Below are 13,426 nucleotides of genomic sequence, written 5' to 3'. Positions count from 1 at the left end.
AGAAACACATATTACCCCTGTTTTCACAGATAACACAGCTGAGGCTCTGTGTAGGTCCCACTGAGAACTGGTATTAGGGCTGAGACAGCAGGAACACAGGCAAAGCGTCATAATATTGTGAGAGAAGTTTGAGGAGATGCAAAGCTGTAGTCAGGGTGATGACAGGGGTCCAGCAGTGGTGGCATCTGGCCAGCCCTGAATTGTAGGATGACTCAGCTGATCTAGACCCTGTCTCCACTTTTAGTCTGAGGGATATGAACTTGGGCATACAGCATTTTCATAAGACCAAGTTAAATTCCCCATATCTCCAGGGCTCTTTTCCCCCCACAAATATCCAGAACCTTCAGGAAAATCCAGGGAGACAAGAATCTTTTTAGGTGATTACCTGCGTGCACTTTGGCAACACACTGACATTTTGGAGATGAACGCTGCATTGTGCACTGAGAGCGGTCCCACATAGCAGCTCCGTGTGGACCTCACACTCCCTGCTCAGGCTGTGGCCAGGAATGACCTCCAGCTGCATCTCACTGACCCCCAACACCCTCCCCTCTGCACCTCCTCAAACTCTGCTTATTGTGCTCAACTTCCCTTCTATTCCTGTATGATTCAAGTCTCCCCTGGTTTTGCACTGGATCCTTCACTGGTGTTTCCATCATGGTGACCACAAGGTCTGCATCGTTTAATGCATGTCCCTCTTTCACACAGGACACCTGATACTCTAAAAGTTAGGGGGTGCGCCTCATTCATTACAGAACCCAACACATTGTGTCTCCAACATACGCACCAGTACCGCTGATACATCTGCTTTTGTGTAAAAACTCCTCTTTCATTTGGCAAGAGAAACGTATAGCTCACTGTATTACAGGGACATGACACCGCCCATTGTATGTATGTCCCGAGAAACTCGAGACATGCTACAGTGTCCTCAGGCAGTTTGTAGTTGGATTCCCAAGACTCACAACCGTCTCTACATCATTGCCACAAAGTCAATCATGAAGAAGATGAATATACTTTACCAGCCGCTCATCCAGGTCAGGTCATCTTAACAAATAGAGTAGGTGGAGGAGGGGGATGTGGCCTATAGCCCATGACTGGTGGTGAAGGGTGGTCCATGAGGTACAGCCTGCAAGGCAATCCTGGGAAAGGACCAGGACTCTTGCATACAAAATAGCCTGGGGAAAAGAAATGAGAGGTATGTTCATAGGACAGAACAGAGCACCAACACCAGCAAAAAGCAGAAACCCAAAGAAGCAGTGCTCATATCCTACTAGCTTCCCCACCACCAGGTTCCAAGAGGGCAGCATCAGCACCAAAATCTCTACCCATAATTTGGGTTCCACTTATAGCTTTGAGGTGAGGAATGGATGTGATTGGGATAAACTAGTGTCCCCACGTGTCTGGAAACGTAGAAACAGCAAGGGCCCTTTTCCTAGAAGTTTATAGGCTGAATACTAAATTAACAAAGTAGCATATTCCAGATAGGAAGGCAACTATGTCCAGGATCACACTCCACCCTTCATCCCCTCCACCACAGAGGCTGTTTATTGTGTCTGTGAAGAACTACAGAATGAGAAGGAATGACAAAGCCAGTGTCCACACATGGAATCATAGCCCTCGTGGCTCAAAGTTCTACCTCTAATCCCCTGCCTGTGTCCAAACTACTGTCCCGACAATGGGGTCTCCTCCTCTCTGGAAGTGCTATCCATGGGCACAGAGACATATGGGGAGATGGGGATCCTGAGGGTCTGTAGAGGACCTGGGAAAGCATGTTCTTAGAGAAACAGGTAGCCTATACATGTTAGTTGGGTTCAGCTAATTTATTTTACTTCGGAGGTACTTCTCAGCTTAAGTGCAGTACACTTTGCAGGGTAATTGTGTCCTCTGGAAAAATGAGCTGAAATTCTAAAAGACAAAATTAACACAAGTGCACTTTGATGTCTGGTGTAAGTTTCCATGTTTTAGCTGCACCTGTGACACAGGACACGAGAGAACGTGCTCATGTGAACACAAGTGAAGGACACCGTGGGGACCAGCCACACAGGTAATTTTGGATTTTTTTCTATTCACAACTTAAGTTTCGGTGCATGTTTTCTATCACAAACATGCCACCTCTTATAGTTCAGAGTGTTTGTGCCCAGGGCACACCTGAAGGGATTCTGGACAGCATGTTTACCAAAATGCTGATGGGTATGAAATTTACTTTGTCTAAGACCATTCTAAAGGACACATACAAAAATATAAGTTGGAGTGAAGGCAGTTCGCATTTTCAAATTTTAAGGATACCCACAGATTTTTCTGAGCACGTTAAAACCCTCAATAGAAGGAAACAGGAGAGGAAGAAGCAGCAAGAGCAATGTTTCCACATTGAGGAGATCCACGAAGAATGAGGCAAGGTAGGAGACTTCCAAGTGGAGTGTGGTGTCATCCTCCTTGATTTATTCCAGGAACACATTAGAAAAGCCCTATGGTCCCCACCTTTAGGCACACTTAGCTGCTCAAGTTACCACAAACAGATGGTAGCTGGGAAACAGGGAAGCCCGTAGACTCGGCGGTAAAGGTTTTGCATTTGGGAAAAAAAAACAAAAACAGCAGACATACCATACGACACACAAACCAGAGACAATGGCAGGAGAGTGTCCTGTACAGAAAGATGTGGCGGTCTGTAAAGAATTAGAACTGAAAATGGCCACAGCATTTACTTTGTGCTTCTTGGCAGTTTTGGCAGAGCCAGTGTCAATGTCACTCTTGGTTGTGACACCTACTTCTGGACCTGCAAAAAGCTCTAGAAGGGATGGAGGTTTATTCTGACTTGAGTAGACTGTTTGGAGGTCAAAAACAAATCAAAAAACCCTCCCCTCATACTTCTGACAACTTAAACTCTTTGCTCCAGTGAGATCCCAAGTTACATGCACAGGGTGTCCCACATGCCTCCGGTGATACCCAAGAAGAACTTGAAGAACCATCCCTTATAACTTGATGAAGACTCCTAATAGCCCTGATTCAGATGTATTCACCACTCATCGAACAACTATGGATGGCTGGGGGCACAACTAGATGGACATATGTTACATTGTGCCTCATGCCTCACAGATCCCAGCAAGTGGACTGTGTACAGGGCATTTCTGCTGAAGCGCTATGTCTGCTTTTCTGCATACGGCCCCATTCCTTTTCCACAAGAGATGCCTGTACCAACCCATGGTGGGGGAAAGGACAAAGATGAGATCCTGAGCAACTTGAGGAATATGGTAATGGCAGCAGACACATTCCCCTTGCATCACAATGGTGTGTGGTACCGCCTCTGCACCTTGGCCCAAGACCTAACAGCAACAAAATAAGGTGAGTGTGTTTTACAAGTCAACTCCTAGTGCTCAGATCATCTTACCAAGTGTTGCAGGTGGAGGGGTTCCGGGTGGCCTCAGGGCCACTAAGGTTCAGGAGGTGGACGTGCCTAATAGTCCATGGGGGCGGGGCGTCTCCAGGGTAGGGCATGCAGAATCGTCCAGTTAACGGAGGAGGTCCCCAGGATCCAGACTGCCCTGCAGAACAGAAGTGACAGCTACATCCATATGCCAGACAAGAGAACAAATACCAAAAGCAGCTGTAACCCAGAGAAGAATGTGTCAGCACCTGCCACCTTCTCTACCACCAGGATCCAAGAGAGTAGCATCAGTACCTGAAAACTCTGTCCCTGCCACTGGATGCCACCACACATCACTGCCCATGTCTGCGGAAGTAAAATGGCAAGGGTCCTGTCCTAGAGGGTTAACAGAAGTAATTACAGACTAATGAAGTAGCATTCTCTAGACAGGCAGCCATCCATGTCCAGGTTCACCCTAGATCCCTCCTCTATGGTGACTCCAGATGCTCTGCTTTTGGTATATTAAGAACACAAAAGAATGAGTGGGAATAAATGGATCATATTTTGCTCATGGAATCACAGCCACTCCTGGCAAAAAGTTCTGCAGCTGGACCCTCACTGTGCATCCTCTGCTCCTCTCCCTGAGAAAGGAGTCTTCCCTCTTGAAGTGTTGTCAAAGGCCTCTGAGACCTCTGGGGAGTGGAGGATGCCTGGTATCTTGCAGGGGAATGAGAGTCTTCTGTGAAGAACAAGTTACTTGTGCTGAATGTCTACAAAGCTCAGATGTGTTCATCTTAATTCATAGGGAATTCTGACTTTAAGCATACTACAGGACACAGTAATTATGTGCAATGGAAAAAAAGAGGGAGAAATTCACATAACAGATTTCATGCATGTGTTTTGGTATAAAACTGGTATGTGTCATGAGACTATATCAGCTCTAACAGTGACTGGGGACACAACCAGAAACTGCTCGTAGAAACACAATTGAAGGACACAGTGTTCAAATTGTTTTTACCTAAGGTATAGCTGGAGGATTCCAGACAAGTCATTTACCAACAAAGACGGAAAGGTGATGAGTGATGACATTGGCTTTCTCTATGACCACTCTAAATGGCACAGGGCACATAATAAAAAGTTGGAGTCGTGATGTCGTTTCTAACAGGTTCATCTAGCCAGAATCAAGAAAGGAAGACACAGCAGCCACACTGTTCCCACAGAGGTGAGGTCTGGAAGGGATCACCCAGGCCGGGAGACCTCTGTTTGGAGTGTGCAGTCATCCTCCTCTCATTATTTCCTGAAACTCACGGAAAAACCTTAAGGTACTCAGTCTCTAAGCGCTTTTGGCTTCTAAACTTACTACAGAAAGCTGACAGACTAAACATTGAGAAGCCTGTGGGCTCCTGGGTTATGAGTGTGCATTTGGAAAAGAAAGAACAAACAGACATATCACACAACACGCAAAATGAGACAAGGCCAGGAGAGCGTGCTGTACATAAAGATGAGGGTTTCCCAAAAGGGTTACAACTGAGAATGGACCCAGCATTTACCTTGTCCTTGTCTGCATTCTTGGTACAGTCAGAGCCTCTGTAACCCACAGAGGTTTCAGCAGTTTCTCGATCTACTAAAGACCCTAGAAGGGACAGAGGTTTATTCTGCTTTTAGAGGACTGTGTGGAATGAAAACAATCCCTCAACTCATTCCTCAAATATCTTAAACTTTTCCCTACAGTCAGGTCCCTGACCAGAGGCAGAGGGTATCCCAAATGCCTCAGGTGACCCCCAAGGATAAGGGGGAGAACCATCCCCTCACCTTGATAAAGACCTCATGGTGCTCTAGTTCATGTTGTTTCATAATTAATCACATAACTGTGGACAGGTCAGGCACAACTAGCAATTTAGAATTCACCAGTAAAACAGTTTTCTCAGTATACATCATGGGAAATCACGATTCCATTACAGATCAAGAATTAATCTGAGGATGCTTGGATTCAGCATCCGACTCTTAATTTTGGCTCAGGTCACGATCTCACAGCTTGTGAATTCAAGCCCAACGTTGGGTTCCTCACTGACAGTGTGGCGCCTGCTTGGCGTCTCTCAAAATAAATAAACTTAACAAAAAAGAATAACATTGAGAATACTGGTTTGGTGTATATCCTCAATGAGTCCTCAAGAAGGGTGCATTTCTTCAGGCAAATTGTTCAATCTCCCAGCTTATCTACAAGCTGCCTTCCACATGAGAGCAGTTAGTATATAAGGAAAGACTAATTTGACACTATTGAGAAAAGGAAAACTGTCAGAAGTTAGCAGTGAAGCTGCAGAGTTGCACTGATACCATCAGAGGACTAAGCTAAGCTTTATGGAACTTGAATTGAGGGATGTATGGCTACAGTTCCCAAAACAAACAAAAAGAAAGACTGTTAAAACTAGTGAATAAATGAACTTCTCCTCAAATAAACTAAAGTCTTCACATTGTGTCCGGGTGGGAAGAAGGTTTCCAGGTTCTTCAGACAGGGGGATGCTAGAGGAGGTGGGAGGGTCACCGTCAGAGGAGGGGCATGAGCTCCACCAGTCACAGGGACAAGTGCCTCACTGTCTGCGGCACCAGAGGAGAACACCCTTCTGTCACCCCTTCAGACCACCTGCCGTCCTTAGTGCGTGTGATTCTTTCCAGACCACACAATGATCACACACAGGAACAGGCTGCACAGCAGAAATTAGACTGCGGCACATTACAACGTGCTCCTTACCTCTCCTTGGAGGGTTCTTGCCATGATTGGCTTCTGCCTCGTGTATCCCTCAGGCAGCCTCTTTGCTTCCATCCCTTCCAGTCTTGGATACAGAAAAATAATGGACTTCTATAAGAGTTGCAACACCACGTCGTCTACTAGACAACAAACAGTGCAGGCGTCATCCCTGGAAACACCCATAAAAACGCAAGTCAAATGACCACACCTGTATTTCAAGCAAGCGACCTCCCTGCCCTGCTCCACTATCTCCCTGTCCCAAATCTGAGTCTTGATCTGGGGGAGAAAAAACACATCCACCTTCAGTCAGAAGGATCATCAAATAAAAACCAAATCCAGCAGAAGACAAGAAATGATAGATTACAGCAAAAATCAATGCTTTCAAAACTGAAAACAAGAACAAAAACAAACAACAACAACCCACACACACACACACACACACACACACACAGTAGAAGAGATCAATGTAACCAGAAGCTGGTTCTTTGAAATAATTAATAAAATTGATAAACCACCAGCCAGTTGGATCAAAAAGAATAAGGAAAGGACCCAAATAAATAAAATCAAGAATGAAAGAGGAGAGATCACAACCAACACAGGAGAAATACAAACAAGAATAAGAGAATATTATCAGCAATTATATACCAATAAAATGGGCAATCTGGAAGAAATGGACAAATTCCTAGAAATATACAAACTACGAAAACTGAAAGAGGAAGAAATAAAAAATTTGAACAGACCCATAGCCAGTAAAGAATTGAATTAGTAATCAAAAATCTCCCAAAAATCAAGAGCCCAGGGCCAGATGGCTCTCCAGGGGAATTCTACCAAACATTTAAGGAAGAGTTAACACCTATTCTCTTGAAGCTGTCCCAAAAATAGAAATGGAAGGAAAACATCCAAACTCTTCCTATGAGTCGGCATTACCTGGATTCCAAAACTAGACAAAGATCCCACTAAAAAGGAGAAGTATAGACCAATTTTCATGATGAACATGGACGCAAAAATCTTCCACAAGATATTAGCCAACCAGATCCAACGATACATTTAAATTTTATTCACCACGACCAAGTGGGATTTATACCCAGAATGCAAGGCTGGATCCATATCCACAAAATAATCAATGTGATTCATCACATCAATAAAAGAAGGGACAAGAACCACATGATGCACTCAATAGACGCAGAGAAAGCATTTGGCAAAATACAGCATCCTTTCTTGATAAAAGGATTCCACCAAAACCTGCTAAAATGATCCATGAATTCAGCAAAGTGGCAGGATATAAAATCAATGCACAGAAATTAATTGCATTCTTGTACACAAACAAAAAAGCAACAGAAAGAGAAATCACAGAATCAATCCCGTTTACAATTGCACCAAAACCCATAAAATACCTAGGAATAAATCTAACCAAAGAGGTGAAAAATCTATACACTGAAATCTATAGAAAGATTATGAAAGAAATTGAAGATGACAAACACACAAAAACGAAAAACATTCCATGCTCCTGGATAGGAAGAACAAATATTGCTAAAATGTCAATAGTACCCAAAGCAATCTACATATTCAAAGCAATACCCAGTGAAATAACACCAGCATTCTCCACAGAGTTACAACAAACAATCCTTCGAGTTGTATGGAACCAGAAAAGACCCTGAATAGCCAAAGCAATCTTGAAAAAGAAATCCTAAGTAGGAGGTATCACAATCCTGGACTTCCAGCTGTATTACAAAGCTGTAATCATCAAGACAGTATGGTACTGGCACAGAACAGACACTCAGATCAATGGAACAGAATAGGAACACAGAATTGGACCCACAGATGTATGGCCAACTAATCTTTGTCCAAAAGAAAGAAGATCCAATGGAATAAAGACAGTCTCCTCAGCAAGTGTGCTGGGAAAACTGGACAGTGATATGCAGAAGAATGAGCCTGGACCACTTTCTCACACAAAAAGACACTCAAAACGGATGAAAGACCTAAATGTAAGATAGGCAGCTATCAAAATCATCAAGGGGAAAGCAGGCAAAAACCTCTTAATGTTGGCGTCCACAACTTCTTACTCAACACGTCTCCAGAGGCAAGGGAAACAAAAGCAAAAATGAACTATTAGGACCTCATCAAAATAAAAAGCTTCTGCACAGAGAAGGAAACGATCAGCAAAACTAAAAGGCAACCAACAGAATGGGAGAAGATATTTGCAAACAACATATGAGATAAAGGATTAGTATTCAAAATCTATAAAGAACATACCAAACTCAACACCCGAAAAACAAGTAATCCAGTGAAGAAATGGGCAAAGACATGAGCAAACATTCCTCCAAGGAAGACATCCAGATGGCCGACCGACACATGACAAAATGCTCAAAATCACTCATCATCAGGAAAACACAAATCAAAACCACAATAAACACCCCTTCACCCCTGTGAGAATGGCGAACATTAACAACGCAGGCAAGAACAGATGTTGGCGAGGAAATGGATAAAGAGGAACTCTTGCACTACTGGTGCACTGGTGCACTGTCTGGCACTGCTGGTGCAGCCACTCTTGAAAACAGTATATAGGTTCCTCAAAAAATGAAAGAACTGTTCTACAACCCAGCATGTGCACTAGTATGTATTTATGCAAGGGATACAGATATGCTATTTCGAAGGGACACGTGAACCCCAAAGTTTATAGCAGTACTATCAACAATAGATAAAGTATGGAAAAAGCCCAAATGTCCATCAATGGATGAATGGATAAAGACATGGTATATATACATACATATATACATAGTATGTATATGTGTATGTGTGTATACATATATATATATGTGTATATATATATACATATATATATATGTGTATGTATACACACACACACACACAATGGATTATTACTTAGCAATCAAAAAGAATAAAATATTGCTGATTGAAACTACATGGATGGAAAGCTTCCTGGGAATAAACACTAACCGTAACCATAACCCTCACCCTACACTTAACCCTATCTAGCACATGAAATGTAAACCAGATCCACAGCCGCACATGTGCCCTCACTTCAGCCCTCCATGGAATTAACATTGGTGTCGCTTAGGCCTTAGTGACTTCCCTATACTGAACCCTTACCCTAGCTAAGTGTCTATCCCCATGGGGACCCGATTCCAAAGTCTGACAACATCACACACATGGGTTCGGAAATCGGTGCAACAACACTCGGCAGGGAATGTGGAACATCACCATGCCTTTTGCAAAGTGTGATTGCAGCTGCGCGACAGGATTCCTGAGGCCTATTCCAAGGGTGGCCCAAACATCTCTCTGCCCTTGGATCCTAAGAACTGATACTGACTGGTACGCTCCCTTATGCACTCCACTCAGCCCTTTGGGGAGACAACTGCACTGTTGGGGGTTAAGTACCTGGAGCCTCATTGGACCTAAACCTAACCCTAACCATAACCCTAAACATAACCCTCAACTTACACCTAACGCTATCTCTAACTGAACCCTATACTTGACTCCCACCTTCGCTAGGGCCCTCAACACAGCCCTCGAGGGAGATCATGAGACCGGAGTCGCTTTAGCCCTGTCGACTTCGTTGGACTGAACCGTAACCCTAGCCAAGGCTTCCTCCCCATGGGGACCCAATTCTAAAATCTGACAACAGCACCCACAAGGGTTCGAAAATCGGTGCAACAATACTCAGCATGGAACGTGGAACATAACCATGTCATTTCAAAAGCGCGACTGCAACTGCACAAGAGGATTCCTGAGGCCTACCCGATGGGTGGCCCATACATTTGCCTGGCCTTCAGAACCCAAAGACTAATCCTGACAGGCACCCTCCCTTGTGTCCTACACTCAGCCCTTCGGGGAGACAATTGCTCTGCTGTGCGTTCAGTGCCTAGAGCTTGCTGGGTTAGGACCTAACCCTAACCCTAATCATAACCCTAATCGTAAACTTCAACCTACACCTAACCGTATGTCTAACCTAAACATTACACTTGACCCGCACACTCGCATGGGCACTCAATTCAACCCTCCAGCAGGATCCAATAACAAAGTCTGACAACACCACGCCCTGGGGTCCAGAAGTGGTGCAGGATCACTCGGCTTAGAACCTGGAACATCACCGTGTCATTTCCAAAACCTGGCTACAGCTGCCCGAGAATATTACTGAGGCCTACCAGACCACTCTCCCATAGAGTTGTCTGGATTGGAATCAAAAGACTAATCCTGACAGGCAACTGACCTTGGAACCTCTACTCAGCCCTTCGGGGAGACAACTGTAATGATGTGGGTACAACCCCTGCAATATCCTAGGACCTAATCCTAACTACTAACCCTAACCCTAACCCAATCGCAAACCCTAACCTTAATCCTAGCCCTAAATCCTGTCCCTAACCCAAACCATGGCACTAACCTACCCTAACCCCAACCGCAACAATAATACTAACCCTGAACCCTACACCGTAACACTGAACCCTAAACCCCAAATCCTAATCCAAATCTTAACTGTAACCATGAACTTAAACCCTGGACCTGACACTAAACTCTAACCCTAATCCCTAAACCATAAATCCTAAACACTAACCCTAAACCAAACACTGACCCTGACCGTAACCCTAAAACCTAACTACTAACACGTAACCACGAAAACCTAACCACTACCCCAAAACCTAAAACCTAAACTCCAAACAATAAAACCTAAATCCTAACCCCTATCCCCTGACCCTGGCACTACCCTGACTGTGACCCTAACCCTGAAGCTAATGCTGATACTAACACCTAAGCCCTACCCTAACCATCACCCCAACCCTAGCCCCTAAACCCTAAACCTAACCTTCACCCTAATCCTAACCCTTTAAATCTAACCATCTAATCCTAACCCTAACCCCGAACCGCTAACCCTAACCCCAACCCCATGGACAGTCCTTCATCACCAGTCATGGGCTATGAAGCACCCCCCATCCTCCACCTCCTCTATTTGGGTAGATAAACTGAAGTGGTTAGGGATTTCTAAAGCATATTCATCTACTTCGTGAAACACTTTGTGGGAAAAATGTAGAGATGGTTGTTAGGGCTTGGCAATTCAACTGCAAAACTGCCTGAGGACTTTGTAACATATCTCAAGTTTCTCAGGACATATGTTCAATGGACTGTATCACTTCCCCGTAATGAGGTCAGCTTTAGGTTTCTCCTGTCAAAAAGAAAGAGGATTTTTACACAAAGACAGATGTATCGGGCGTACTGGTGCATATTTTACAGACACAATGTTTTGAGTTCTGTGAAGGATGAGATGCACCCCTAAGTGTAGGTGCCTTAAGTGTCCTGTGTGAAATGGGGCACATGCATTATATGACACAGACCTTGTGGTGACCATAATGGAAGCACCAGTGAAGGAGTGGGGGAAAGTTGAATCACACAGGAATAGAAATTTGAGAAATTGGAGGACAGTAAGCAGAGTTTGAGGAGGTGCAGAGGGGAGGGTCCTGGGTTCAGTGAGATGCAGTTGCAGGCCATTCCTGACCACAGCCTGAGCAGGGAGCATGAGTTCCACACGGAGCTGCTATGTGGGATCACTCTCAGTGCACAATGCAGGGTTCATCTCCGAAATGTCACATTTGTTAAAGTGCACCTAGGTGATCATCTAAAAAGTTTGTTGTCTCCCTGTGTTGTCTGAAGGTTCTGGATATTTATGGGTGAAAAAATGCCCTGGATATATAGGAAATTTAACTTGGTCTTAAGGAAATGCTTGTCTGCCTAAGTTCATATCCTTCAGTGAGACTGAAAGTGAAGACAGGATCTAGATCAGCTGAGTGCCTGCATTGGCCTTTAGCCTGGGTAAACCTACAATTCAGGGATGCCCAGATGCCACCCCTGCTGGACCCCTGACATAACCTGACTATGGCTTTGCATCTATCTCCTTAAACTTCTCTCACAATATCCCGAGGGTTTCCCTGTGTTCCTGCTATCTTGGCCAGAATACCAATTCTCAGTGGGACATACACAGAGCCTGAGATGGGTTATCTGTGAAAGAGGGCTAATATTTGTTTCTAAGGACATAATGAAAAGAAGACATTGAATACAGAATGCATCTGCAAAATGTCTGGGAAATGTCCACTCACACTTCTCACAGTTTCAATTAAGATATCTCCACACAAATGATCATCAAAAAAAGATGGTCACAGAAGTTCATTAAACTAAGACGGTTAACGCCTCAGCCCAGGGATTGGGGATCGCCACTTTAAAGAAGACAACGGCACACTTATTCTATTAAGATTCAGGCACTACCAGAAAAAGAAAGAAAAAGATAATTACGAGAATGTGTATATCAGAGTTCTACATCTGAGATCTGAAGACAATCATATTCCATTACATATAGACTCGCAGATGCGTCCACACACTAAAGTGTTCATCTGAGGCCACAGATTAAGTACCGAAGAGGGAATGCATGTAGGAAAACATAAGACCATAGGGAAATAACCCCAAATCTCATAAATCTCACTGCCTTATACGACAACTATTTTGAAATTTGAAGAGGACTGTGTGAGGTGACAGAGTATGGTGATTATGTATCTTAAAAATGTGTCAGATCTGCCTGCATGCTTTCTCTGCTCACCCTGCGCTCTCCACTTTGTTTTTCTTAGTATCCCTTAATAGTACTTTCACTGTTCTGTCTCTGTTTCAGTGTTTGCTTCTAGGAGGACCTACTCTCACCCCCCATCGAATGCACACAGTACGGTTCCTATACACACAGGTAACAAACTAGCAGAAATTGCAGTGATGGAGGATAGTAGCAAGATCACCCTTTTTGCAGAGGAGCCCGAGAGAGTTTTCTGGGGTGATGGTAACTTCCTATATCTAGATGCATGGGGTGCTTGTGCTCATTTATTTTAGAAATATTCACTGACTCCTGGTGCTTGGGGTCAGATAGACAGGTACCTGACCCTAGCATATGGATGATTTCTAATGGTGGGTAAGGATCAGGGACCAGCACAGTGTCTGTGGGAGACGGGTGGGGAGGCCACACATGGAGTCAGATCCTCCCCCAGGATGCCATGGCTCCACGGACAGCAACCTTGTGCAGGAGGGCTCTGAGGATCACATATTTCTTGATCAGTCCTGTGAACTGCATAATCCTACTCCAGATTTCTCACTGAGGGATGGACAGGGCAGAGGCCAGCAGCTGGAGGACACCCTGATCATGGCTGGAGTGGAACAGTGGGCCTGGGAGATTGAGTCAGAGAAAGGGAAAGGCAGAAGATAGTGGCAAGGATTTTGAGATATAAAGGGAAGAGGAGAGAAGGCAATGTTTTCTACTGACTTCACCCACATTTCTG

At 44.4% G+C, this 13,426-nt stretch overlaps 1 long non-coding RNA gene across 2 annotated transcripts; it reads right to left on the bottom strand.

Annotated features, from left to right (window-relative positions):
• Nucleotides 1-1,000: 1,000 nt before the first annotated feature.
• On the bottom strand, nucleotides 1,001-9,684 carry LOC122234095. Of its 2 annotated transcripts, XR_006211823.1 has the most exons (5): nucleotides 9,609-9,684; nucleotides 6,108-6,273; nucleotides 4,909-4,991; nucleotides 3,383-3,536; nucleotides 1,001-1,172 (listed from the first exon to the last, which is right to left on the bottom strand). It is a non-coding gene; the product is annotated as an uncharacterized LOC122234095 (long non-coding RNA). The 2 variants fall into 2 exon arrangements; XR_006211822.1 differs by lacking the exon at nucleotides 4,909-4,991.
• Nucleotides 9,685-13,426: the final 3,742 nt, after the last annotated feature.

The sequence above is a fragment of the Panthera tigris genome, chromosome E2 (assembly GCF_018350195.1).
Source record: "Panthera tigris isolate Pti1 chromosome E2, P.tigris_Pti1_mat1.1, whole genome shotgun sequence".
NCBI classification, from domain to species: Eukaryota; Metazoa; Chordata; class Mammalia; order Carnivora; family Felidae; genus Panthera; species Panthera tigris.
Note: the sequence above shows the minus strand (reverse complement) of the source record. Positions and strands in the feature narration are given on the sequence as shown.